The sequence below is a fragment of the Papaver somniferum genome, chromosome 1 (assembly GCF_003573695.1).
Source record: "Papaver somniferum cultivar HN1 chromosome 1, ASM357369v1, whole genome shotgun sequence".
Lineage (NCBI taxonomy): Eukaryota > Viridiplantae > Streptophyta > Magnoliopsida > Ranunculales > Papaveraceae > Papaver > Papaver somniferum.
Window position 1 is genome coordinate 236,698,597 of NC_039358.1, and position 26,036 is coordinate 236,724,632.

General features: G+C 36.4%; 1 long non-coding RNA gene across 2 annotated transcripts; it reads right to left on the reverse strand.

Moving 5' to 3' along the window:
• Positions 1-310: 310 nt before the first annotated feature.
• On the reverse strand, positions 311-2,960 carry LOC113338934. 2 transcript variants are annotated; one of them, XR_003354891.1, is made up of 7 exons: positions 2,819-2,960; positions 2,590-2,716; positions 2,270-2,357; positions 1,964-2,169; positions 1,602-1,841; positions 1,436-1,518; positions 311-802 (listed from the first exon to the last, which is right to left on the reverse strand). It is a non-coding gene; the product is annotated as an uncharacterized LOC113338934 (long non-coding RNA). The 2 variants fall into 2 exon arrangements; XR_003354890.1 differs by having other exon boundaries at positions 1,602-2,169.
• Between the last annotated feature and the right edge of the window lie 23,076 nt (positions 2,961-26,036).

Sequence of the window (26,036 nt, forward strand, 5' to 3'; positions counted from 1 at the left end):
ATTACTGGTATATATTCAGTGTTGTTCTATAGAGCCTAATAGCTAAATTAGTGTGGCCATAAACGGAGCACCGAACACAAGATAACCCAAATATGTGTTTCAACTGTGCAATATTTTACCATGGGATACTATTTTTTACTCTGCTTAACTGTTTTAAAAATGGCTACCATTACAACTATCTACTGTTTAGCTGAGGAATTCCAAATTTAAGAGGCTGACGGCAGGTTGCGGTTGCAAACAGCAGTGAAGCCCTTTCAAAGCCATACTTACGACACTACAATGTTTAATTAAAATTACAACCAACTACATATCAAACCAAACCAAAAAATAACGAATCAACTATCACATGGATAAGTGGCATGAACAACCACCAACTACAGAAGATTATTGAGCTGAATGCAGTCTACAAATTACTACACATTTGAGTAGAACAAAACAAGAATGAAGAGTCAACTTAAGGGTATGCACATTTCCAATGTCCTAAAGTTACCAAAAATTCCTTGACGAACTTGAAGCTAGGAAAGAAGATTTCATGTTAGAGCTTAGTTGAAACAAAATATGCTTCTTTTCCTAGAAAGATACTTGTTTCCAGTCGAGCCAGATATGCCACAACTGCCACTGAAACAGTGTTCAAGATTGCACTCATATATAACACCCCTAGTAGGCTAGTAAACAATTTGTTTCCCTGCAACTGCATGCCAGCTCCCTTGTCCTTCCGTCTAGAGTTCTTAACTATCATCGGGAATGAAACCACATGCATATGCAAGCTCCTGGCATGCCAACTATCCTTGCCTTTAACTAACTGAAAATTTGAACTCAAGATAAACATGTTCATTAGATGCAGGAAAACATTCAGCATTTAAACTACATACTGTATGCTTTACATGGTAGAACCTAGATTCAATTTTAACTATTACAATGATAATCGACTGGATTTCCACCTTGTTTTACTCATGAGCATGACATAGTTTTAGAACGAGAAATGGTGAGTTCCCGTAGTGGAGAGGAATCCTATTACTATAAGACTCGAATACTTTAAAATATGATTTCACTGAAAAAGGATTCAACATTGTAAATAACATGTGTAGAACATTGTCTACCAAACTGGGCAACCATTTGGGACTCTATTACAAAATTCTTAAAATTTACTGGTTACCCATCTTTTCATTTATAAAATTCACAAATCATGGACTCAGCAATCACACAATAAATGAGGCAAACCTCAGCGCTTTGAATTGACCAAATAATGGTAGTATCTGTAATGAGGTTTCCATTTGATTAATCTTGCATATCCAAATTTTATACTAAAAAACATACACCCATCTTGTCATTAATAAAAACATATACCAACGATCTAAGATCCTGTTTAGTAGAAGGAAAAAAACCCAATCTCTACTGAATTATGGGAATTTAATGTAATGAAAATCTATAATACCTGTCTGGTGTTTGGCCACAGTCGCACACTGAGCAGAAGTTGTAATAATTAGGCAATCAGTATCCACCATGATGATCCCATTGCTGTAAATGATAATCAAATCAGTTGTAAACAACTAAAAAATCAATCTAATATAATGCAGTGAAAATGCATAAAGAAAACTCACTTATTTTTGAGAGGAGAAATCAATATGACAATCAATCCATTGAATGACGCTGCAGCCAGCACCTTTTCTGTTAAAGTTTACTCTCCTCGTCATCTTAGTGGACCCGATTACCTCTTTTTGAGCCGGAGATGTCGAATTTTTTACACAGGCCAGTAATCATCCATCGATCCATAGAAGATCCCAGCAATTTCAAGTTTGGTGCTTAAGATCTTTACCAGGAAGACAGCAGATCTGGGGAGGCTTCAGATTCATTGGACAAGGACCAAATAAAAAACACTACCCTTGAGAGGACAAGTCATTATGACAATAAAAATTAGTGGTGATCTCCAGAGTGGAGAGGAAAAGTATAGAAAGATGATCACATTGGTAATTAGTCAGGTTTGTTTTTGCAGCTCAGTCTCGTCAACGTGGAATTACCCAACAAACCAGTTCAGTTTTTGATAGAAACAAAGACTTCATCTATAAGTTCTCAAAGTCCAAAGAGGATTAGATCTGCATCAGTTTTTGACTTCTGCATCAAATATGCTCTTTCTAGCAGCCTTCTTCTGTCAGGTGGATTAGATCTCTCCTGCAACATAAATAGAAAGGCAAGATTTAATTTCACAAGTAAACAGGCAAACTACAAGTTTCTATTAATTCAAACTGACCAAGTATATACTCACACAAACCTAAAATGTATTTTTCCATCTTTTCCTACAGGACCATCAATCCAATCAGCCGCTTATCCAGAATTCAACTGTTCACTTCAATTGGTCTCTGAAAGCGCATACATGTTATGCTTGGATGAGTAAGTATAATCAATTGCACAATCAATTATGAATTAAACTAGTGACAGAATGTAACATGTTATGCTTAGAAGCTTCAGCGAAGAAGCGTGAATAGTGTGCTTTAAACTTCTAAGAATGTAGTATGTGCGCTAGAAAATATTGAAAACAAATGTTAGATAATTGGATTTTGTTAAAGAAAAAATGTTGATTTTTCCACTTACCCTCGACCATGGACGAAACCAGGAATTGGAAAAGGCACAACGAATTCCTTCATCTTCTCCCAGGAACTATATGTATGGGGAACACAGAATCATAACACAAATTGGAGGCGATGTCGTTTCTGAAAGCCTGTCAACAACATAATCGAAGCATACATTAGTTCGATGGACAGTATGTGAAAGGAAATCAATCAAAATGTATGTGATGATGAGAATATAAACACACACTTACTTTAGATTTGAGAGGAGATATCATTATGCTTTCATGATTCAATCAACAAAACCAGATTGGATTCGGGTTTGATCTTCCTCTTCATCCATCCATAAACTAATTCTTGAAGAAACTATTTTGTGGTTGCGGCGGAAGCAACAAAAATAAGTGAGAGTGAAGTGAAGAGAAAAACACCGTAAGAGGAGATTTTATAAGGAAAACCTAGAATGGTGATCCAACGGCTGAAGATGTTATCAGGTTTTTGATAAATGGATGTTGAAAATGTTTTTAGGGTTTATACAAAACTGATAGCTGTAGAAGCCCTATTATGGATCCAGGCCCAACAGACCTCTCTCCTGAGAGAATAGAGGAGTTTTGAGTTTTGGTGCCCTTCCCCATTCTAGACAAGTTTTCACAGGAGCTTAAGAGAGCTAAGTTAGTGGCTATTAATTGGGAAGTCCTGCACTTATTGTTCGGTAAACAGGTGGCCATAAACAGACCACCAAACACAAGATAACCAAAATGGAATCAGTGTTTCAACTGTGCAACTACCAAAAGATTAGCTCATTTGGGATAGTATTTGTTTGCTTTGCTTAGTTGTTTCAAAAATAGCTACCATTACAAATACAACTAGCTCAGGTTTTTGAAATTTAAGAGGCCGACTGCCGGTTATGAGAACTACAATGTTTAAGAACAATTACAACACAGTACATATCAAGCCAAACCAAAACATAATAAAGTAACTATCACGTAGATGAGTGCCATGAACCACCACCAACCTATGTTGTCTTAGGCGCTAGGCGACCACGAATACAATTTATCATAATCCTGTTTTGGTTGCAATACTCATAATCCTGCTTTGATTGCCATGCTCGTAATCCTCTTTTCATAATCCTCTTCTTGTACTGCCTTGTGGTTGTACGTCTCTGTTCCATAATCCTAGCTATCCCAACTCTCATCATCACCAAGTCTTCTTCCTCTTTTTATAATCATGCTTACAGTCTTATACTCCCATAGTTAAGTTAACGATATTCTTTGACTGAGAATATAATTTTCCTGGTTTCTCAATCGATGAGAAGACCAAAACAAAAGCATTATTCTTAACATAATTACAGCCCTGATATCAGGGGTAGTAAATACAATATAAAGAAAATTAAAAATTTACAAACAAAAAAAGGAAACAAAAAACTCAATTTGCTCCGGAGATAAAGCACAATATATGGTCACATATCTTTGATTGCTTTAGTATAAAATCTCTGCAATTAAGATTTGATTGAATATTGACAACTAATTACCTAAAGAATCTCTCCGGATAAGTGATCAAATATCTGACAGCTAGTTGGCTATAAAATCTCTCCAATTAAGTTTTGATAACTAATGAGCTATAAAATCTCTGCAATATCTTTGTATATACATAGTTACCATACTCGCTTGCCTAAGGCGCTAGTGTGGGAAGTAGTAGAAAATCCGATTCCTCGGGCGTTGGACCTGCGCTTAGTGGGCCTTTGGCGCCTAGACGCCAAAGGCGCTCGCCTTTTACAACATAGCCACCAACTACAGAAGAATGCAGTTTAAGATTACAACACATTTGAGTAGAACAAGACAAGAATGACCAGTCAACTTAAGGGTACCAACATTTCCCTGGTCTTAAAGGTACCAAAAAGACAGATATGCCACCAACTGCAGCTGAAACAGTGTTCAAGACTGCACTAATATATATCAACCCTAATACACAATTTGTTACCCTGTAATTGCATGCCACCTCCCTTGTATGAGTAAACTAGGAGTGCATGCAATGTTTCTACCAAAAGTGAAACCAAATCTAATGAACCTAAACTGTATCATTATACAACATCACCTTCTCTGTTTAATTAGGTCCATATAGCAAAGCATTGTAGTTTGCAATGCCATTTCTACAGAAAATTAACCAAACTGAGTACAAATTCAACTTGAATAAACCATGATGTTTGTGTTGGAATATATGTTACATACCACCGAGAAGAGATGGAGGTGGGATGTTCGGAAGACCAAGTCAACAACACAACTAAAACATTAGTGATTTTTTCTATCAACTCATGTTAACACACACATACTTTAGTTTCGAGAGGAGAAATCATTATGCTGTGATTCAACAAATCTAGGGTTTTGGTTTGGTCTTCTTCATCCATAAACAAATTCTTGATGAGTCAATTGTGATTGTGGCGGCAGAAAAAAGAAGAGAGTGGAGAGAGAAAAACATTTAGAGGAACTTTATATAAGGAATCCTTGAAAAATGATTCAACGGCTGAAAATGATTCTAGGGTTTCTAACAAAATGGGTAGCTGAAGAAGCCCATTATGTCTCTTGCTGATCATTCCATTCGCAATTTCTAATCAGACGAGATCATTTTTTACCTCTCGAAATTATGCAATGTAATCTACATTTGGTTTTTCTCCTGTTAGTATTAGAAATTAGATTGCTGGGAGGGGCAGAAGGGTGACTAAGAGAAGTTCAGTGGGCTGGCAAACAAGTTGATTTTCCCATTTACTGCCCACATCGGAACTGACAAACAAGTAAAATGGATTGACAAACCCTCAAATAGAAGGGTTTGTCCATCGCGTTCCAGGTTGAGCCGCAAGCAGATCAAATTGAGACTATCTGAAACAAGCAGGTTGAGGTTAGGTTGAGGTTTACCCATTCATTTGCATGTTTACCACTGAGAGATCATGTTTGCACTCCACGTGGAGGTACAAATGAGAAAACCAAACCACCTTGCCCACTGGAGTTGCTCTAGGTGGTGGAATATTCAAGTCTGGTGTCTCTTCAGTGTTTTGTATAGTGGCCATTAATTCAGAAGTCCTGCGCTTTTTGTTCGATTAGCATGTGGCCATAAACACAACACCAAACACAAGATAACCCGAAAAGGAATTAAAGTTGCCGTGAGACTACATGCCAAAAGATGGGATACTATTTTTTGCTTTGCTTAAATGTTTCAAAAATAGCCAACACATTACAATCACAAGCTGAAGATTATTATGACTTTGTCAGAATTTGAAATTCAATAGGTCGACTGCAAAGAATGCCCAAGGAAGCGTAAGTCCCCCCATGCTAAAAAAACAGCAGTGAATCCCTTTAAAAAACAAATTTTAAGAGAACTACAATGTTCAGGAACACCTAACCCACCGGACCTGGGGGTTAGGGTTTATGTTTTTGGATCCGCCAAATGGCAGGCCAATCCGTACAGATCCACGTGTCACCCACCAACCCATCACTTCAAAATGTTTGGCGCGTCAAATGCTATTTTAGCGCCTACTCATAGGTTATATGAGGCTTTTTGTACGTGGAAACCTGGAATGATCTATAAGGCTTATTGTTTTGTCCGTGGAAACCTGGAAGGATGATGCAACTTTGAATAATCTGAAGCTGTCTGTGGATAGTTTGGGGGATTCTAATGTACGCATTGCTGGAAACTTCGTAAGGAGCTAGTTTTGCATCAAAAGTGGGTAAAGGATTAGCGGAAAACAAACAGGGCGTTAGTCCTCGAGGGGGTTGGGGGAGTTGGGTGTATTTTGAGTTTTTCCCGTTAGTCGTGGGGTGGTTCGAGGGAGTCTCTCAAAATCCCCGTTAGTCGTGGGAGAGCTCAGAAGAGTCTCCTAAACTCCCTAAAACCCTAGAATGCTAGGGAGTTGGTTGCTTTGGAGAGTTCGAAGGAGTTTTTAGTGTATTTTGGTCTCACAACAAATCTCTCAAAAGAGTAGAGATTTGGGAGGGAGTTTGGTCGAAAAAAATCATAGAAGAAAGAAGAGGAAACGCTTCTTTCAGGTATGTTTTTTTTCTTCTTTGATCTCCATGATTGTTTGTTTAGAGTGTTTATAATAGTTTGTTTTGTGTACTATTTTGATTTTTTTCATATCTTTGATCTCCATGATTGTTTATTTTGATTGTATATAGTTTTGTTTTGTGTGTACTCTCTGTCAAACCCTTTCTCTGTCAAGCTCAACAGCATCTCTTGCAGCTTCTGCTGCAGGGGAAACAATAGATCGAGCTTGACAGACAACTGAATTTTATGCTGATGGGAAAAAACCATTTCCCTCTCAGTAAATTCAGATGGGAAAAAACTGGTTCAGTACTCCTGCAGTATAAGCACTCCTGCAACATCAAACCTACTGTCAGATAAAGCTTTTGATACTTCATACATCTGTTAAATGGTTAAGATCTGTATTCACCATAAGTTTGGTAGATATACTATTTAGTATTCACCATTGGCTTTTGGTAACTTTGTGCTGAGAAATATTGGGACTGTAGATGTATTCAGTCAAGTTTCTCCTAAACTGAACCACAATTTAGTAATACATATGAGTTTTCAAGTTCTAGAAAGATGTATACAGTTTATAATATCTTACAAAGCATTATTACAGACCATTCTGCTGAGAACTTGTGACTTGTGAGTGAACACATGCACTTTTGATCTAACCGAACTTTACGTAATATAAGAGTATATAAGTTTACAAAGTTCGGTTCTTTCGCAGACTTGAACCTAACAACTAACCAACCGAACTCTGAGTTCGGTTTCTGCGATAAAATTGTGAAGTTACCGAACTTAACAAACAAAAAAAGTGAAGTTCCAGCGTCTATTGGATAAGCTCGGTTACTTTGTAGTTTTAAAAGTTTTTGCGAACAAACCGAACTCTATTGGATAAGTTCGGTTATTTTGGAACTCAACATAGTGGCCACAGCAACACAGTTCGGTTAGACTGGATTTTTTATTTTTCGGTTCTAAGGGTGGAGTTCGGTTACTTTGTAGTTTTAAAATTTGTTGCGAAACAACCGAACAAAGAGTTCGGTGACTTAGTTTTAAATCCAATAGAACCAAACTGTTCTTCGTGTTCTTCATTTTCAAGAAGTTCGGTTAGTAAACTAGGGTTTTTTGGAAAATCGGCCTAACCGAACATGGCTCTATAAGTCCTATTAAAACCTTATTTTGATGATTTCTATTCGATTGAAGCAATCAAAATCAAATTAAAGTGAAGGGTTTGTTAGAAAATACCTCTGGAGTGGTCCCATGGCAGAATCAGGTTGCGGCTGGCGTCTTTTATACGCGATAAAATTATTATGTAACCGAACTTAATTGTGATTGCATTAATGTTGTTACATTTCTTAAATAGGAGGTGGCGGTGGTGGTGGCGGTGGTGGTGGTGGTAATCGGTGGTTGGTGGTGGTGATAATCGGAGGTGGTGGTGGTGGTAATCGGCGGTGGTGGGCGGTGGTGGTGGGCGGAGGTGGTGGTTATATATATAGGTAGTTATTAGGTTGGTTTTAAATTAAATTAGGTTAAGGGTAGGTTAGTCATTTCAACGTTTTAGGACACCCCTTATCACTACAGGGAAGGTGGCCTAATAAAACCATGGTCCCCTCAAAAAAACCATGGTCCCTAAAAAATCATTTTTCTCTTCTTATTTCTTCGTTTCCGCAAAAGCCCAACTTCTGATGGTATAATAAATCCCAAATTGATCATCTAAACCTCGTGAACGTAAACATACATCAGAAGACAAGAACCCGAGAGATTTCTTCAAAAATACAACCAGGACCGTTCTGAAAACTATAAAGCTTTTCCAATTCCATGATCCACCGAAAAATATTCTCACAATTCAGCAATGTTGGATCAACTGAATGTTCACCCTCTATAATCTAGAAATAATTGTCTAAAACTATTGGAAAATGGGATCAGATAGAGGATGAAATAAACACACAGAGATTGTTGTACTCCTGACTTTCAAGGCTCGGATAGATTTCTTTTACACAATTATTTCTACCCTACCAATATCAATTGGAGATTACAACAGGTATGCGAAATAATTCCTTCAGGATGCAATGAAAGCCCTACAACAGAGAAATTGGATTCAAGGTTTGTACCTCTTGACTCAATCAAGAACACACAATAATAAAAGTCTGATAATGCTTAGAAGAGATAAAACAGAAAGTATTTTTTGTTCTTCATTTTTGAATGAAAACAAATCATCACTACTCATAGGGAACTCATGCCTATTGGAGGTGCCTCTTTACTTCCAAAAGACATCAATAGTGTCTTATGGGAATGGATGTGTCTTTTGTGAACCATGACACCCTTTGGAGGTGTCTATTCATCTCCAACTAACATCCATTGTGTCTATTCGACACAGGACGCTCCCCCGTCGTAGCGGAAAATCAAAAACGAAGACCGTTTTATTTTCTATGTTATTGAAAATATCCAACACAATATTCAGGATTGCACTCATACATATATCACTTGTTTCCCTGGCACCCTTGTCTTCCCGTCTAGAGTTCTTAACTATGGAATGAAAACACATACATATTCAAGATCCCATGTTAACTAGCATCGGCTTTAGCTAACTAAAAATTTGAACCGAAGATAAACAAATTAAAACATGATCATTAGATGCAGGAAAACATTTATCACTTATACTAGAACTGCTGCAAATTTTTGACCGATTAGTCTTAGTAATGTGTCATATGAATTAATATCTAAAGTCTTAGCCACTAGGTTAAAAAAGGTGATTGACAAATTGATAAGCCCTTTCCAAGGTGCTTTTCTGTCCGATAGGCATATGACTGATAATATACTCCTGGGAAATGAAGTTATGCATACAATGAGAAACTGTAAAGTAAAAAAAGGATTTTATGGCAGTCAAGCTCAATATGTCAAAAGCTTTTGTTATTGCCATCCTAAAAAAACTTGGTTTTCATGATTTTTTCTGTGAAATGATGCATAATGTATATCAACTGTCTCTGTTTCCGTCTTACTGAATGGATATCCGAGTCAGGTTTTATATCCAACTAGAGGTATTAGATAGGGAGACCCCCTATCTTTTTATCATATGTATGGAGTCCTTCTCTAGGTTATTAATCCACCCTGTAAGTGTTGGTAAACTATAAGGTATTCTTTGTTGACAATTGTTTTCTTTTCTTTAGAGCTAATGCTACAGGTACCAAACATCTTAATGAGATTATTAAGCAATTCAGCAAGTATAATTTGGCCAATTAATAAATTTTGATAAATCTGGTACGTTTTTTGCCCCAAAACAGATGATACTTTGAAAAATCAAGTTGCGGGTATTCTTGGCACTAGGAGGATGGTTCTACAAGATAAATATCTTGGAGTTCCCCTTCTATTTCAAAAGAATAAAATGGAGACTTTCATTCATCTAGAGGAAAGATTTAAGGACCAGCTCGCTCATTGGAAAGGAAAGTACTTCAACCAACCTTCTAGGACTTTACTTACTCAACATGTTTTAGGATCTCCAGCATCACATCACCTTTCTGTTTTTCCAATGCCAAAAATTATGACCGACAAAATTGATAGAATTCAGAAGAAGTTTTGGGTAACAAAAAAGCTACCGGTAGAGGTCTTAGCCTTATAAAGTGGGACACATTAGTTAGTTCTAAAGATGTTGGAGGATTAGGAAGTCTGAAACCACGAAGAATGCCCTTTTAGCAAAGATGGCATGGAGGACTGATAAAGGGGAGACTGATAGCCTGGTTGTTAACATAATGGGGGACAAATATTTTCTAGATATGAATCTCTTACATTATGAGGAGACTGATAAAGGATTTTGGGTTTCGAGGGGAATATGTAGAGGCCTATAACATATAAGAGCAACCACAGTCATGACTAAATTTGGGGACTATATCCAAATTTGGTCTCAAAATCATCCGTAATGGAACGGACTAAAGCTATATTTAGTCCAGATAATTAGGGTTTGAGACCAAATGTGGTCTCCAACCCAGACTAAAATCAGTTATAGTGGGACGGGGTTATTGTGAGCGTATGAATCTAGACGGTTGTATAGTGAGCGCTTCACACCGGGCGTATGTATAAAGAGCGTATGAATGAGGCGTATTTATAAACACCGCCGGACCAAACGGAGATAAAACATACGTCCCATAACATGCGTAATTAGAATGTACGTCCCAACGGGGCGCAGTTATAAAAAAAAGCCTGGTTTGGGCGCATGTATTGTGAGCGCCTGTGTGTAGGCGTATCTTTAGTGTAGCCTGGTTTGGGCGCATGTATTATGAGCGCCTGTGTGAGACGTAAATTTAATGTACGTCTGTGTGACCAACGGGGAATCCATGCATAATGAGAATCATGTTATACGAACCTCATGGTAAACCACACATAATGACAACAGTGAATCCACACATAATCAGAACTTCATGTTATGCTCAAAACCTCATTAGGAGTTAACATGCAATCCACCACCGACCAAGACAGAATCCAGACACACTTTCCATAAACGCCCCACTCAGACGGACTTTCCGTAAACGCCCCACTCAGACGGACTTTCCGTAACGCCCCACTCTCCGCCCAAAACATACGGACTTTCTATGTCCCCAAACCAAACGCACTTTATATCTCCGTATGTGTGAGACGCAATTTTCATCTCCGTCCCAGTAGACGCACTTTCCATCGCCGTCCCATGTCCGGCGTGAATTATACCTACGCCCCAATCAAGCGCGCATTATACCTCCGTTTCACTCAGACGCATATTATAAAGACGCTCCATCAAGAAACGTGAGTATAAGTTCCGTCTTTCATCAAGCGTTCGTATAAGTTACGCTTCACCAAATTTTAGTCTCTCCCATTGCGCTTGAACACTGAGAATACCATTTTTTTTTGGCTTTTAGTCTGGCTTTTGGTATTTGGTCTGTCTCATGACTGTGGTTGCTCTAAGAAAGCATTATGATATTAGTTCAAATATGTACTCATCCAATATGAACATTGTTGACCAGCTGATTATTCAGGATAGAAAGTGCTGGAACATAGACATCCTAGTTGCGCTTTTTAATAGTCAAATTGTGCCTTAAATCAATAGTATTAGAATTCCAATGAATGGCGAAGATAAATTAAGATGGGCACCTTCCCATAATGGTTTGTTTTCCTTTAAAACAGCTTACGGGGCTAATGATGATAGTAATAATGTGCAACAGTTGAATGGAGTTAACTATCCCTGGAAAATATATTGGAAAACACATCTTCCCCAAAAGATTTTACATCTGTTATGGATATGTATTGTATCCATAATTTTTTAAGAAAAAAACTAATGGTAGATCAAATTTCATAGTCCAATTGTGGACCAATGAAATCCAACCATCCAACAAAATTGTGCAGGCCCCACTAACACCTTAAAAGACCACCCCTACCAGATCCTGTGGTGGAGGAGAGGTAGACCAATTTGGTCTACCTCTAATGGTCCGCGTCTTAGAAGGTCCATTTTTTAACAGTGATAGCTAAACTTTCTAGATGTGTCAGATATATTCTAGAATGTTCTATTGCTAAAAAAATCTGGAGTGTTGTTAATACTAATTTTGCAGGTGTGATAATCAAATATGAATGATGTGGGATGGAGTTTCGGACATATAATTCGTGATAATTCATAATTTGTAGTGATCTAACAAATACAATCCAACTTGATCAAACTCATGGAACAGCACAACCAACTTGACCCGACTCATGGGACAGCACAACCAACTTGATTTGGAGTTAGCTTCTGCGGTTAACTCCAAATCAAGCTAAACTATTACAACGTCCCCTAACTTCAACATAATAAACATCTCTTAAGATAAATGCAGGTCTGGTTTTTAAACATGACTCAAACCAGATAGCAAACTTAAACCAAAGTAGGAAATCTGCATTCCAAATCATCTGACATATAAACTAAAATAAACAACTAAGAACGAACTTTGAACCAAACTGAATAAAAAAAGAAAAAAATCAGTATACCTTTGATGCAAACTCATCAATGCAAAATGGAACATGTTTCTTTGACTAACTGTTTCTGCAGATCCATTTGACATCATCTCACGAGAGCCATGAGAAGTTTCGTTCAATGTTTGCCTGCAATGAGAGTATGATCAGAGAGATCAAACAATGGGCAATTGCATCCTTAAAATGGCTGCCTATGGCAACGGCTCGTACTGAGGAAGAAAGTTGCCTCTGAAGTAAGAAAATCACCTTGTATTAATCTTGCAACGGTGAAAAGAGCCATAAATCAAGACTCTAAAAAGTTTCTGAAAAAATTATGAAAATCGAGGCAAAACAGGATTTTCATGTGCCCATCTCTTCCCTCCTCCTTAACCCAGTCTTGGGACTGGCATTAACATTGGCGGAGTTAAAAGGGGTTCGTTGATATTTGAAAGCAGGATGTTGGTTTTGTTAGTGGTTTCTCATAACTTGCAGCACAATCTGTAACAAAGAACAACACAATTATGTTCAGGAACAACTTTTAACAAGATAATATGAAGCCGACTGGCTAGGCACGAGGCAGCCTGGAAGCCATAGCTTTACATATTCAACATTACAATGCTACATGAATTGTATGAGTTGTAACTTGACTGCAACTACATAACTAATCTGGCTAGAACAATGATGCTTAAAACTTGAGCAGAAAATGATTATCAACGCAGCTAATTAATGTACTACCCTAGTTGGTTAATTTTTATTGCGCATCAGATATAAATGAAAACAGAACTTGTAAACGAAAGATCATATTGGTAAATTTCAAGAGTTCAATGAAAATCATTTGAATTTAGGATCACCAAAGAGTGCAAAAGCAAATAAAGTCACACATTAAGAAAAAAGAACTAATTTCAGAATTTACACCTTGTTTTACTCATGAGCATGACATATAGTGTTAATACAAGAACTGATGAATCCTCCTGACATGAAACATAATCCTGTAAAACTCAAACACACTAAAATGTGAAACTACTATGCACAAGGACTCACCATTCCAATTGATATATTTTGCCCTGTTTACACTCGCATGGAAATACACAGCTTAAGATGTCAAACCATTGGTCACACCTAATCACTATATTCATTCCATAATACTTAGGGCTGATGAACCGCACAACGGTACCAACTGTGCCACCACTGCGACTCTATTAGGCAAATAAAATTCTTAAAATTCACTGGTTTCTCTCAAAAATATCATTACTACTCTTTCAAGCTATGCTCACTCCATTTTTGTTCCATCTTTTCAATAATAAAATACACAAAGCATGGATGCAACAACCATACAATGAATGACGCAAATCCTGGTGCTTTCATTTTACACTAAAAGAACATATACCAACAATCTAAAATCCTGTTCAGTAAAACAACAAAATTCCATCTCTACTCAATTGTGGGACTGTAATGAAAATCAATGATACCTTTCTGGTGTGTTAGTCAATCAGTATCCACCATAATGGTTCCATTCCATTGCTTTAAATGATAATCAAATCAGTTGTTAGACAACTAAAAAAAAATCAATCTAATAAGGTTTTATAGTGAAATTGCAATAGGAAAAAAAAAACTCACTTATTTTTGAGAGGGTAAGTCATTATGACAATCGATCCATTGTATGATGCTGCAACAAGCACCTACTCTATTAAAGTTTGCTCTCCTCGTCATCTTTGAGACCCCAAAGACCTGTTTTACAGCTGGAAATGCCATGTTTGTTCATCCATCCATCTGGTACTCATCCACAAAAAGATCTGATCTTAATGTCTGGGAAATGCTGTACTAATCAACTTTGCTGAGTTGTTGGTGAGTCAGAACTGAAGTGAGAACAAAAAAGAACTCTTGGATCAGAAGTTCCCTTTGAGAAAATTCTTGGGGCAAGAATTCAGAGAAGCAAAACACTACTCTTGAGAGGAAAAATCATTATGACCCATTGACCCTTAAAACTAATTGGTGACTGTGATCTCCAAGGGAGAAACTAAGATCTGATTCCATTCTTGGATTTGTGTTTAGATCTTTAGATTTTTTTTCCTTCAATACCGCCGGCTCAGTACCTCACCGTTATCAAACATACTCGATCGAAATTTTAGGGATTTGTTGATAACTACAGTAATGAAATTGTGAGATTTACTAAAACGCCCATCAGCAATAATTGAATCGAGTCGAGTACATGAGGATGATTACTCAGTGAGTCAACTGGTGGTTCAGCTCCCAGTCTCAAAATTCTTGGAGCCAAACATTATGCCATCATGGACTCTCTCAGCCAATGTTTGGTTGGACTTGGTTGAGACATTATTCCAACAAGCATCTAACCCGGTGCATACGCACCCGTTGTCTCGAGTGTCTACATGCCCGGGTGGCCAAAATTGGATTGATAGACGTAGTTTATCGCTTTGGAAAACTTTTAGATTGGACAAAATTTGATGCCTTTCTAGTCACTGCCGTATCCTTGAGTAAAAAGTGGTTTTGGAAAGTAGATGCCTCGCATGTTCTAGGGTTTGACCTTGGCATGAAAATATGCCTGAAATCTCCACTGAAAACTATAGTTTTTTTTCTTCTTCCATATATCTGGAATCTTGATCGGATAGCTCATCAGATCCTTCAATGTCCTATCCAGTGCTTCGAAGGCATGTTTATGCACCATTGCTGCTTCATCCCATGTTATATTGTCTACCCTACGCATTAACTTTGCCAAATATGTTCCCTTGCGTATTCCACAAACTAAGTTTTCATAGCATAAGCTATATGGGTATTTCGAATGCTAAATTTGCTTTCCTACCTTCGCAAAATGAGAGCGATGCTACTCCTGATTAAGATACTGTTAAAACAGTTTTCGACCTCGATCTTAGTACGGCTGCCGACAGATTCAATAAAAAGGTTTTTCCCATCCCACTGCTTCCAAAGACGAAAAAATCTCCCTTCTTTTTGGCTTGAAGTTGAACCACACGTTTGTTTGCTGGATGTTCAATCCCTTGTAATGCCATAAAAAAATCTTCAGAATGTTGAGTTTTGTTGTAGTTATAAACACACTAAAAATATGAGTGAAAGCAGCAGTGACAAATAATGTTGTCAGCATGATATACTTCTAATAGACTACAAATAACCCTATACTGAACCGAAAACCTTGATTACTTTACGGGTAATCTATAGTAGATCATGCTTCATACGATTTTTTAGAACCATCAAATTTAAATTTTGATTCAAAATGTATTGTTGATGTAAAACAAACTACACGTTCACTTGTAAATCAAAACCAAACGTTGTTTATTTTTTGCTAGTGATTTCTCATTTTATCGACATGTACATGTTCTGTATCCAACCCTTCATGGAAACTGGTGTAGTTAATCATTCCTCTAAGATACAACTTTAAATGCCGTGAACAACTTACCAAAACAACATCATTTCTCTAAATATTTCCTTTACTAATCAACTGCACAAAACAATTGAGATTGTCAACCATGTTGCATAGACGATATGATCCAAAACTCGCATCGATGATTTTCATAAATTTCAGCAAACATAAGCAGTTTTCGAAACATTCAAAGTAATGACAGTTGAGTAGGCACTTCCTTTCCTGTGTAATGAATGAAAGAACTCCATCTTTTTATAGATGGAGTTCATTTTCATTTTCATCTTGCCCGTATCTATTGCAAGCTACTTAGACCCAAATGGCTGATGCAGGAGGAGCACTATTGGTTATTTGTGAAGCTAACTTTGTCGAACATATATATAGAGAAAAGAGCAAACGACGTGTCTTTTGAAAAGATATCTGGGAATTGGGACACTTAAGTTCAGGTTCAACTGGAACCAAAAGACGTATCCTTTCCAAGCAAACAACGCGTCTTTAGTATAAGACTGAAGTATAATGTATCTTTTGAGATATTGAACAAAAGGAACAACTCAAACCAAAACATAAAATGCCAAAAGATCTTTCATTTTTGTTGTGCAACTTCAATCCTAAAGTAGGAGGTTGAACTGATGCATCGTGTCGTTATGATTTTATAATCAAGTAACTTTTGGTGGTCAATGGTTGTATCTATTGGTCGTTAATGGCTGTGTCTTCTTTGTGTATTTTTTTCTGTGAAAGGGTGCGTTCTCTTTTCAATCGTCACTCTTGAATTTGCCAACTGGATTGCATCTAATACCGGAGTGATTATTGGATTAACCAATCAGATCATGCTGACAGGGAAAGGAAGTGCTGATGTGGCTTCACAAAAATCAAGAATGATTGTGGCGTGGATATGTGGTGATTTGGGTGTCCCTTATTATAAAGAAAGATTGGTTTAATTAACACCAAGAACTCCTGTTTGATTTGCTTAAACACCAATTTGTTAAATATTAACAAGAAAGATTATGGCAACATACATTAAAAGAACAGAAAAACCACCCAACATGATAATGTAGATTCGTAAAGTTCAAAACTATGCTAATAAAAAATTAAAATAAAAATAAAAAACTCTATAAAATAAGAGGCCGGTTACGTACTAGCCCATGCAACTATGCAAAGAACGAAAAAACAAAATCCCATCCGATAGGTATGAGCTCAGAACTCAATCATTTTTTCGAATTCAAGTCAGTTATATCATCACCCACCGACTTTACCACTTAAATGATAATGAATACTCAGCGCGACTTGATGAAGTTGGACTTTTCAACCTTTAGGGATTAAGTGATAATTACATGTTGATCTTCTCTTTCACCATGACTTGATCGATGAGGTTGATCTTCTCTTTCTTTTCTTATTACATGTAGTTTCTCCTAAAGCTTCCAATGAAACAAAGTTGTTAGTATGTGGAATTGCTTCAAAAAAATTCCATATCCCAAGCCTTTCCATAGTTGCAGTTTGCGGGTTATAAATAAAGAGTGTCCGATCGTGAGAGCTTTCATGGCTATTACAATCATCATACTCGAGTACAACCAAACCACTCTTTGTAAGAGCAATTGGTTTACAATACCAAGCGGATAATGAATTGTCTGGAGTTGTACTGAACTCCTTCCACCAACTCCATGAGTAATTCTTGTTATCGGTAGCTTCAGTACTCTTCTCTGAAGATGTTTTCTTATAAGTCCATATATCTAAACATGAATAGGGGTCCGTGTAAGTTCCACTAACACTCAACCACTTTCCAAATGATCTGAAAATATAAGTGCGCATGGAACTACAATCCGAAAAAGGTCCCTGGAGGACATGGGACGTTTCATCTGACAAATCAAAGATCATTATATTTTTTCTACGCGAATTCCACCAAAGAAGAGCTCCATTAAAAAGACACCAAGCGAATAATGTAACGAGATAGTGATAACCCCTTTATTTCTCCACCCACTTCCAGCACCAAGAGTGTATAGTTGGATATCTCCTATACTAGCGTATCCTCTGACCTCTGTATACGATTCTAACAACCTTGTACTCTTTGGTTTGTGGACTGTAACCAAAACCACGACCTATACTATTCACATCACCGTACTTACTATTATTTTCCAGAACAGTTTCCAGAAATCCTTGAAGAAATAAACATTCTCCAGTAATGGGATTACAGATATGGATTGGATCGTGGAGTCCTTTCTCTGTAGGTTCACCTAAACAAATCAAACCATTGCAAGAACCAACCAATAATATCATGGCGTACTTCTGACTGGTACGAAGGTCGGGATGATTGATAGAGCTAAGTATGTTTTGAACGCATTGCTCGTTTTGATCAGTAATATCATTCTCATCAAATTCTCCATAATGAAGTTCTGGGGGACATGTACCATTTTGTTTTATTGACGTACCTACGAAAATAAGACCTAGACTACTTACCTTTGAGTTGCCAATACCACCATTGTTCTGATGATGATGATGATGACTGTGAGTGTGTCGCAGTAAATGCATCGCAGCAAAGTTATCAAGTGATACGAGATTTCACCATGTTTTGCGTACTTGTTGACATTTCAAGACTGTATCAGCTGGTAATCGAGAAAATATGTCTAATGGTATCTCGACAGGGAGATTGTCCATGAATGATTGAAGGGAAACTGAATCGACTTAAAACCCCAGGGAAACTGTATCTATCTCTGATCTAGATATATAGGGTTTTCTCTGTAGAGTCGGCCGATTTTAGGGTTTTCTCTTCATCTTAAAGGGGGCGCCTTCCTCATATAATGGTAATAAGGAAAAATATTTAGTAACATGCCGGGTTCGGACCGGTTTTGTCAACCCGTTTTGTTTGTTTAGATGAGTATAAATATGACAGCCGGCCACCGAAGCAGGAATGTATTCTTAGAGTTTGCGGATCTTCGTTGGTTGTTTTACTGGTAATAAGTCTCTATGTATCTCGGTTAGCTTTTTTATTTAGGTTTTTACCTTATATTGAATGATTTTTCTAATAAAAATTGTTTTTTTCTTATGATTTGTGGGTGCCGAAGGAGATCTAGACTATAGAGGTTAAATACCTGCGGTTTCTATTATTAATTTTTCTAACGATGCTAACAGGGTATTCTCGTCATCTGTTCATCTCTTTTGAATATTCATAACATCCATTCCAGTTAAAAGGGAGTGACCCTAAGTTGTTTTTAAATTACCAGGGTTGCAATGTCATGTCACTACTAAAATTATTTGACCAACAAATTGAGGAAGATGCTGGTACTATTGATCGGACTAAACATTGTCCTCCTGCATCTTGTAATGATGCTGGTGTTGGCACCGCTGTCAATGTCAAGTACTCACCAGTTGAATTTTATGAACAACAAACAGAAGATGAAGAAGATACTCTCTGTACAACGAGTACTATACACTATTCGTACTCAGAATACGATTCAACGCCAACTGAAAAGACCAAAGAAGTGAGTAATAGTAACCACACTCAACAAAAAAAATTTGAGACAATTATAAACATACAGCATGTACATAAAACCTTTGTATCCAAACTGTTAGTATTTGGTCGGTCAGGTAAGGTGTCTTGACCCATGACCAAATCCACCCATGTACCCGCATATATTCGAACATAATTATTGAACGTGATAGAATCAGTTTCTCTCATTAGTTTTGTCTGAGAAGTATTCGGAGGACTTCTTCCACTTCCCTAAACGGCATGTATAAGAGTATAAGTTATTCAACGGCATATATAAGAGTATAAGTTATTCTTGTCTTCTTGGTTAAGTGAAACTGCCGCAAGGTTTAGGATTTACACAGAAAGTATCTTCTCTTCCATTATTTCTCTAGGAGACTAGGGCGTGAACAAGTAGTATATTCTCTAGTGGATTATATTCAAGGCTTCACTGCAATTGAAGAATGAAGAAGGATTCTCAATAAGAGGATTGTAACAGTAATCATTCGATCCTGGGGATTTCGGATCTTCCGCAGGTAAGTTCCTATCTGAATCCATTTACTTTGATTCAAGTCTGTGTGACAGTGTAATCAAAGATGTTTAGTATTGCTTGATTCGCCTATTTGAGTGTTCTTTGATTTTTTTTGTGATTGACAATCTGTTTTTATTTTTCATACGTTGATTGATTTGAATATGTTGATTATCATAATTGTAATGATGGTAATAATTTGTTTTATACCTACATGAGGTTGTGTTGTGGTAGTATGATTAATGAATCGTTTTTCTGTTATGGTTGCAAACATGTTTATATGTTAAATCCATGTTGGTTTGTTCTTTTGATTCCTTGATCATATGCAGTTTGTAACATGAACTCCAGGTGCTGTTTTGAAGCACTCGTATTGTTTGTGTTCAAGTTCCGTACACAGACTTATGATATGCAGTATGCTTTCTGGATTTTTATGTGTAGTATTTGGTTCTCGATTATACTCGGTGTATGTTTGAGAGGAAAAGAAAATGCTTTGTGTATTTTTTTTGTGACTACTCATAAGTCCAGCGTATGAGAAGTGCTGTACGTAGACTCATTTTCATTAGTTAAATTTTTTCGTGAGTTGGTACAACAAATCAGTAACACATAATGATCTATGCATCTTGTTTGTATATGTGTTGTGTATAGTGTGATCATGATGAGTGTTTTTTGTTTTGCTATACCATGGTTTGTCTATAATGAGATTTGTTTTCATGATTAAAGAGTCAGTCAAGATAAACATGTACAATGTCAGAAATAAGAAAACGGTTGTGTAATGTGTTCTTGACTGTTTTGATGCTCGCGTCATTTTCATTAGTTGAAAATGATTTTTGAGATGGGTTCTTAGTTGTACAGTGAAGCAAAATGATTTTTTATCTTCAATTTTTCTCTATACCATGATCCTTGAATGATTTGTTTTGTCTTCATGTTGTTTGTAAAAGGAGTCACCATGTTTTGCTTGCTGAGTGAATTTTTCTTCTTTTCAGAAGATTTACTATTTAGTCCAAAAAACCCGACCCGGGTTACTGGTAGTCCAGCGCCAAAAAATATTTACTCCCTAGTCCAAAAAAGTTTTGAAAAGAGTAAAATTACTTTACTAACCCTAGTATATAACATTAAGTATAATATTACATATGTTACTACATATTACATATGTGGTATACTAGTTACTACTAGTAGTAATTAGTAGTAACTAGTATGTAGTATACTAATAGTAATTAGTAGTAATTAGTAGTAACTAGTATGTAGTAATAACATATGTAGTATGTAATATACTAGTAGTAACTAGTATGTAGTATGTAGTAATAACATATGTAGTATATAGTATACTAGTAGAAACTAGTATACTAATATACTAGTAGTAATATGTTATGTATTGATACTACATATTGATATGTAGTATGTTATGTATTGATACTACATATTGACATGTAGTATGTTATATATTGATATGTAGTATGTTTGATATATAGTATGTTATATATTGATACTACATATTGATATGTAGTATGTTATATATTGATATGTAGTATGTTTGATATGTAGTATGTTATATATTGATACTACATATTGATATGTAGTATGTTATGTATTGATACTACATATCAAAAAAAAATTGTAATGTATTGATACTACATATTTTACTACTAGTACTAGTTACTACTAGTTTACTAGTATACTAGTAAACTAGTATAGTATACTAGTTTAGTATACTAGTAAAAAATTGATATGTAGTATCAATTTTTTTTTGATATGTAGTAAACTAGTATAGTATACTAGTTTACTAGTATACTATACTATAGTAGTATACTAGTATACTAGTTTAGTATAGTAAAGTAGTTACATAATTTACTAGTAACAATAAGATATTTTTGTTATTACTAGTACAGTACATATTAATATGTAGTATCACCATAGTGATACTACTAGTATGTAGTAACATATTACTAGTAACATTTACATGTGTTGATACTAATTAGACCTGGAAGGGTGTTTTAGGAATTTATAAAATACACTTTATAGTCTCCACGAAGTTTTTGGACTAGAGAGTAAATAATCTAGTCCAAAAACATGTTTTTGGATTAGAGAGTAAATCTTTTCCACGGATGGACTAGCCATTAACTGGGTCTGCTAGAACTGGACTAGCCAGTAATTCCTACTTTCAGAAACTCCTTTGAGTGTTGATACCCGAGAACATAGATAAAATCTAAGTGGGATTTGTGTCCGTGATTGGCTAAGCGCCCAGTACTTAGAAAAGAACCATTTTTTAGGGACCATGGTTTTTTGGGGGACCATGGTCTTATTAGGCCAACCTCCCTATACTCATAAGGGGTGTCCTAAAGTTAGGTAAGTACACATTTACCCTTTACTTTAATTTAAATTAAAACTAACCTAATAATTATATAAATGTAATAATATATATCTAATCTAAATGAATCTATTAACCAAAATCAAAATCAAAATCAAAAACAAAAATAGGGGGAATTGAAATTTTTTAGTTTTGAAAAAAAAAATTATCCTCTTCTTCTTCTCTCTTTGCTTGACGTTCCTCGTTCGATTGAAAAATGACTATTAACCATCAAAATGAGTTGAAAATGGAAGTTGCAGAGAGAAGTTCGGCTAGGAATTATGTGAAAAACTTTGTCGAACTAACCGAACCTAATGAAAATGATGAACATGAAGAACAGTTTGGCTATTTCGCAAAAAACAAATTCCCAACCGATCCTTAGTTCGGTTATGTCGCAAAAAACATTTCCCAACCGAACCCTAATAGTTTGGTTAGTAGCAAAAAACATTTCCCAACCGAACCCTAATAGTTCGGTTAGTTGTAAAAACATTTCCCAACCGAACCTTTGTTCGGTTACTAGCAAAAAACATTTCCCAACCGAACCCTAATAGTTCGGTTGGTTTCAAAAAACATTTCCCAACCGAACTTTAGTTCGGTTGCGTCGCAAAAAATGTTTCTTAAAGTTCGGTTTGATCGTAAAAAGTTTTAAATTTTTTTATAACCGAACTATTTAATGGTCACACCAGATATAGAGTTCAGTTTGATCGCAAGGAAAAATTTCAATTTTTTAACCGAGCTTCTTACTGGTAACTAATCATTACTAATCATACTAATCACTAATCATTAAGATCGTTTTTGGTCATAAATTTGGGTAACCGAACTTAATCGTAAAAAAATTTAAAATTTCTCGCAGAGAAAATTTTCAATTTTTTGTAATAGAACTTCTTAATGGTAACTAATCATACTAATGATACTAATCACTAATCATACTAATCATTAACTAATAACTAATTAATCATTAAACTAACACATTTAATTAAGGAGGGTAAATTTGGTATTAAGAAAAACATTTAGATAAGGGGTGACTTAGGATTACTTATAATGTCTTGTCTAAAATAGAATCATGGTCCCCACAAAAAAACCATGATTCTTTGAAAATGAATCATGATGGGCTATATATTAGTTATAACAAACCCATAGCTCGGTCTGCATCCACTCAGGCACTCAGCATATTTTCAAAAACAAGAAAAGAACATGTACTGTGTGTTTTGATTATTTTGATGCTAGCATTTCATTGGTTGAAATCATAGTGAAAATGCTTGAAATGAATGTTGTGATCACATGTTGTTTTGTTTGTTTGGATAACATGCTAATTAAATGACAATTAGTGGTGTAGTTGGTTTAAGCTATGTGTTTTACCAATAATTACTTGTCCAAGTTAATTGATAAATTTCGTATTGAAGTACACATTTGGGTGATGATTATGAGCCTAGCGATATTTTCGATCCTAAATTTGTATGTAAATGTTATTTTTATTAATTAGATTTTGAGACAGTATTTTGAATGTACACATAATAATAATGTCAATCTTCGTGCAAAATACGTGTAGAAATGACTACTGAGAGTTTGATTGCCGATCTCAACAAGGGTTACAAAGTAGATGGGAAAAACTATGACATGTGGCATAGGAAGATTGAGTACTTTTTCGATTCCAAAGATCAAATAGAACTGCTGACAAATGAAATGGTCCGACCTCAAAAACGTAATTCCGCACAAGCCCGTCGTGACCTTGAAGCCTACGAAGCTTGGGTTTAGAAAGATCGTCATGAGCGCTATGCTATGTTGAGTAGTATGCATGATGATCTTATTGGAGAATATGAGAATTTTCCTACATCCAAGCAGATGTGGGATCAACTAAAATTTGACTTTGGTGGTATGTCCACTACTAGACTTCGCAACTTAGTGCGGAAATTTGAGGTTTACCGAAAAGATCCCAAACATTCAATGATTGAACATCTTAGGATGATGTCGTCTATGATTCATGATTTGAAATCTGCTGGGAATGTTCTTACTGATGAACAACAAGTTTTAGTTGTGATAAGGCCGTTGCCTGATTCTTGGGTGCATATGAAACAAATTTTGACTCATAATGAAGGCATCAAGAATTTTTCTGATATCTGTCGACACGTTGAGCTTGAGGCTGAGCGCCAATAGGAGACGCGTGTGGATGCCTTGTATGCTCATGGTGAGCGCAAACCACATGGTAGGCGCAAGAACGATAGCCGAAAAGATGTCAACAAGGAAGAAAAGACAGCTAGGCGCCATCGTGGCAAGCGAGCTGGTAAAAAGGATAACTCCAAGATAAAATGCTACAACTGTTCATAAGGGACATTTTGGCCGTGAGTGCACTGAGCCTAAAAAGGTACCTTTTTCACCCAACTTCGTAAACATATGTGTTTGTACACATGTATTGGTGGCTCACTCTCTCCCTGAATGGATTGTAGATACGGGAGCAACAAGACTTGTAGCTCGAGATCGAGCGGGGTTCGTAAATTATCGACGTCTTTCACGTGGTACACAAAGAGTCTACATGGTCAATGGACCAAGTGAGAAAGCTGTGGGAGTTGGCACTTATCAACTTCATATGCGCTCTGGACGCATTTTAACACTTCACAATGTGCTTTATGTACCTGGAATTCATCATAATTTACTTTCAATTATTGCACTTCTTAGTTTTGGATATTCTTTTAAAATTGAAGACGGTAGGTTGGATATCATTTATGATGGTATTTTGTTTGGACATGGTTATTTAAGTAATAACTTCTTTAAATTAGATTTGTTTAATTTTTTTTCTTTTGATGTTTTAGTAACTAATGCTAGTAGTAGTGTTGTTGATGATTGTATGACTTGTCATGCTAGACTAGGACACATTGGGCAGGATAGGATGACAAGGTTAGCTCGAGAAGGCTATCTTGGCTCACTCGCTAAAGTTTCCTTACCCTTTTGTGAACCTTGTCTAGAAGGCAAATCTTGTAGAAAGCCTTTTGGTAAGGCGCGTCCTACTCAACCTCTTGAGTTGGTACATTCAGACATTTGTGGACCTGTGAATGTTAAAGCTAGGCATGGTTATTCCTATTTTCTTACATTTATTGATGATTATACGCGATTTGGTTATGTATATTTGATCGCTCATCGCTACGAAGCCTTGGATTGTTTCAAGCGCTTTGTAGCAGAAGTTGAGAATCAAACTGGGAAGAGTTTGAAGACTCTCCATACTGACCGTGGATGCGAATACTTATCTGACATGTTCAAAGAATTTTGTGAGACAAGGGTATAACTAGGAAGCTTACTATTCCCTATACTCCGCAACAAAATGGTGTCGTAGAGAGAAGGAATAGAACATTATTGGATATGGTTAGATCAATGATGGCGCAATCCAACCTCCCAATATATTTCTGGGGGGATGCTATTATGATTGCGGCCTATATTTTAAACCGTGTCCCGTCACAGTCAGTTCCTACCACACCATATGAACTCTGGAAAGGCGAAAAACCCAATTTAGGGAATTTGCGCCCATGGGGTTCAGCTGGTTATGTTCAAAACACTTCTCACGCGTATAGGAAAATAGTACCTAGAGCAAGAAATCTTGTTTTTATAAGGTATTATGATTGCTCAAAAGTTTATGTGATGTATGGTGAACATCCAAGTGGAGGAATGACTGAAGTAGAGTCCATAGATATTGTTTTAATCGAAGATGATTTTCCTCGCATCAGTGACATTAACAAGGACTTGGAACTCTTTGAAATAGAAGAGAATGTTGACATCTTGCCATCTTCTAGCGAGGGTAGGGAATTAGT